Source organism: Ixodes scapularis, unplaced genomic scaffold, assembly GCF_016920785.2.
Source record: "Ixodes scapularis isolate PalLabHiFi unplaced genomic scaffold, ASM1692078v2 PGA_scaffold2__306_contigs__length_199485367, whole genome shotgun sequence".
NCBI lineage: Eukaryota > Metazoa > Arthropoda > Arachnida > Ixodida > Ixodidae > Ixodes > Ixodes scapularis.
Window position 1 is genome coordinate 164,974,640 of NW_024609857.1, and position 4,125 is coordinate 164,978,764.

General features: G+C 52.7%; 1 pseudogene; it reads left to right on the top strand.

Moving 5' to 3' along the window:
- The first annotated feature begins 1,092 nt into the window (after positions 1 to 1,092).
- LOC115332198 lies at positions 1,093 to 1,896 on the top strand (annotated as a pseudogene).
- Positions 1,897 to 4,125: the final 2,229 nt, after the last annotated feature.

Consider the following 4,125-nt stretch of genomic DNA (forward strand, 5'->3'; position numbering starts at 1 on the left):
CAACCTTTTGGCGATAAAAGCCTTCGACGAGCGTGTTGAAAAGTTTTATGGAGGCTCAATTCGGGTGCTGGGCAGAACACGCTTCTTCTGTTCCTTTGCCGATTGGCTCGTCGTTGTTAATGTTCCTGGAAGATTTTCCGACCAATGGCGGCCCTCTGCCTTACCTTCTCATCGAGTTTCCGATCCGCGAACCGGTTAACTCCTGCGTGCGTCAAGGCGCGGGCGTATCCGGTGTCCGCCCGGCGGAAAAAAATCCTGCTTTACCACAGCACCAAAGGCGCAGGCTAGCGGGCTCGCGGTGATATAGACCCTGAGCTACAGAGATGTTCCATCTGAACGAACACAATCACATGATTGATGGGCCGCATTGGGCCGCATTTGCAATACAAGCCTACAAACTACGAGGAGGAGACGAAAGCGTTGATCGTCTGCAAACGTCTCCGCCTTTCCTCCTCGCACGCGAAAACGCAGCGCAGGCGGACTTGCAATTCGCGACCGATCACCGAGGTTTCAGATGGACCCTCTCGCCAATCTGGGGCGTGAGCCTCTTTTGAACATCCCGCTTTCTATAAGCGAGGCAGGCAGCCGTGTGCAATAGGGCCCGTGGCTTGTGCAGGGCACGAAGGAATGAACGTACTTTTCGGTCTACCGGAACACGGAGTCAGTCGTATTGCTTTCGGGTGCCCCTGAGCACCGAGACGTGGTGTCAGAAGTGGGGTCCCGCCGCCTCTGAAGCTTCGGGAGTCGCCTTGCGACTGCGGACCGCATCGAGTCATGGATCGGGCAAATGTCGCCACCGGAGTCGCCCTCAGGCCGCCTGAACCTTTCCAGTTTGGTAACGCTTCGGAGTGGCTGGCGTGGATCGCCGAGTTCGACGATTTCCGTCACGCAACCGGACTGGTCCCACAGAACGCGGAAACCCAGGTACGAACGCTTCTCTACATCATGGGTCACCAAACTATGCAAATTGTCAACATCTTCGGATTATCTGACGCCGACGCCAAGAAGCATGGCACTGTGAAAGTGAGATTTGACGGTCACTTCCTTCAAGTCAGGAACTGTAGAATACGAGTCTGCATGTTTTACAGACGGGTGCAGGGGCCCACTGAAACCGTGGGCCAATACGTAACCGCGTGCTCTACAACATGGAGGACGGATGCGACCACGGAAGCCTGCGTGGCCGCCTGATTCGTGACTGCTTCGTTCTTGGGCTGCGAGAAGTCGCTCTCGGAAGCTCTTCAGCTAGTCGCTGCGCTCACTCTAGATTCCGGGCTTGCCAAGGCTGGACAGAAAGAGTCTGTTCACAGGCAGCAGCACCTGTTGAGAAAGACTGAAGCGCTACCACCTGTCAAGAGTGAAAACGCCGACTTGGACGCAGTGGCAAAAGGCTCGTCATCTAATGGGGTATCCACACGAAGGAGAAATCCGCCCCTTTCCTCCGCAAAGCGCGCATGACATGAGACATACATCATTCCTTTTTGACGCCTCGCGTCGCCGTTCTCCTCCGTGGCGGAGGCGCGGAGGCTTCGTGCTGTCAGCACGAAAGCTCCGCAGGTGCACGCGGCGGAGCCGGGGACGGAGTTTCCCGGGTTGTTGACGTCACGACATCCGTCCGCGGAGTTCTCCTTCGTTAAGCATCGCAGCGCTCCATCTATGTCGAATGCGAAGCGAACTTCACTAGCTAAACAAACAAGCTCAACGTGCGGTTATTGTGGAGGATTGCCCCAAGCTCGCTCTGAGTGCCCGGCGCGGGCCGAAAAGTGCACTGGATGGAAGACAAAGGGTCATTACGCACGTGTCTGTAAGAAGATGCGTGGAGGAACCAAAAGAATTTCCTCAGTGGAACAGAATTCAACATCGGGCGGTTTTTCTCGGCGCCGTGGAGGAGTTCGTTAGACGGCCAAGTTCGCGACGATAATCGTGAACAACGTTTCACTGACTGCAAAGATCGATACCGGTGCAAAGGTTTCAGCTGTCCCAGATACATTTTCGGAATTACCATCCTCTTGCCTGCGTCTCTGGCCATCCCTTGGTCATCGACTTCACTCACCTCAACACCTCCTTCCGCTGAGAGCGCTATGTCCTTCCAACTGTGGAAGAAACGTTTGGCCAGTTGGAGGCGGCGGCAGCGTTCTCCAAGTAGGATGCTAATTCCTGGTGCCACCAAATCCGTCTCTCTCCCTCGTGCCAAATGCAGACCACGTTCATAACCCCCATTTGCCGTTTCTGCTTCAAACGGCTACCTTTTGGGATAACTTTAGCTCCGAATATTTCCAAAAACGCATGTGGGGGTTCTTGAGCGGACTGCCCGGGGTCCTCAACCTCATGGAGGATGTACTTTTCTTCGGCAAGGACCAAGCTGAGCATGATAGAAATCTGCACAAGACTCTAAGGCGCCTAGAGCAAAGTGGAGTCACCCTCAACAAAACCAAGTGTGTCTTCAGCACAAGGGAAGTTACTTTCTTGGATGTATTATATCACGACACGGTGTTCGATGGTTCCCAGCAAAGGTCAGGGCAATCAGAAATCTTTTGGCTCCAGAGGATCCTGCCAGCATCCGTCGAATCCTTGAAATGGCGAAGCATCTGGCAAGGTTTCTTCCGAACTTAGCACAAATTACGGCGCCGCTCAGAGACCCACTTCAAAAACGTCGGAGTGGGCGTGGGGTCCCCCACAGGCAGCCGCTCAGCAAAGCGTCAAACATCTGTGTTTAGATTGTTGCATGGCTAACTACAATCCGTTGTATACCGCAATAACCTCGGCGGATGCGTGTTCACATGAATTAGGGGCAGTTTGCTTCAGGTCCAACCCGATCGGAAGGAATGGGCTGTGGCCTTCGCATCATGGTCCCTTACCCCAACTGAAACCCGATACGGTCAAGTGGAAAATAAGCATTGCCCTTAACCTGGGGAGCAGAGCGGTTTCAAGACTTTTTGCGGGGCCTAACGGCGACATTCTAGACCAATCATCAATCATTACTGACGCTCTTGGGGAAGTCGGCACTGGATATGCTCACTCCTCGTATTCAGCCTTTCTGCATGCGTCTGATGCGGTGCAGTATGTTCTTGCCAAGAGCATCGCGACGGCTGATACTCTGTCAAAAGCTCCGGTGACTGAGGAAGAGCCAGCTGAATTCACTGACCTGCACTGAGCTTCATACATTCCTTGTTAGAGCAGTGATGGGGCTCCGAATCAGCACTCTGCATCCGGTCAGAAAAGCCCAAGAGAAAGACAAAGTTTGCCAGAGGCTTTGGGAGTACTGCATAAACGGATGGCCATCAATGTCAAGACTTCCTCTCGACGTGTGGCCATTTTGGCAGTACAGGCGAAGCCTGCCCCATTGCGAAGGCTTTCTGCTCTAAGGAACTCGTCTCCTTATTCCTGGATGCCTAAAGACGGAAATGCTGAACTATCGTCCGAGCTGAGAAGAGTTGTCAGTAATTGCGTTGTGTGCCCGGAGGTATGCCAACAAATCGCCGAGCCTCTCATGCGAACGATGTCGCCATCTCTTCCACGGCAAATGGTTGGGCTTGACTTGTTTCATCTACGAGGCAATGAGTATTTGCTCTGCGATGGCGACATGTCTCGCTTTCAAAAGATCTCTTATCTATCGTCAACGAAAGCTGAGGCTGTCATTGAACGTTTGAAGCAGGGTGTCGAACCGGTCATTATTTTGGTTCGGTTCGGGTTCGGGTTCAGTAGCATTGCATTCTGTTCCGGTTCTGTTCCGGTTTAAGGTAGCGCACATAATATCACTCCGGTTACCGGTTTTAATAAGCGCGAACCGGTTCGAACCGGTTCCTAACCCGACCTTTGAATATTGACCGAGCACTTCCTGCAGCCTTTTCTGAGCACGAGATACTTGCAATAGACCCATCCCAGTACTACTTTCTCTTCAGGCAGATAAGAAAACTCTGCACGGTGACGTGCGCAAAGGACACCGTTAATATGCCAAGGCTACTGTATATTTCTTTTCTTAAGTAAACTATATATAAGCGATCGGCTTTCCATTTTTATGGTGTCCTTTGCGCACGTCTCTGTGCAGAGCTTTTATATCTGCCTGAAGAGAAAGTAGGCCGGTGCCATCTTCAGTTTTCGGGCGTATAGCGCGTGCTTTTCTCGCTT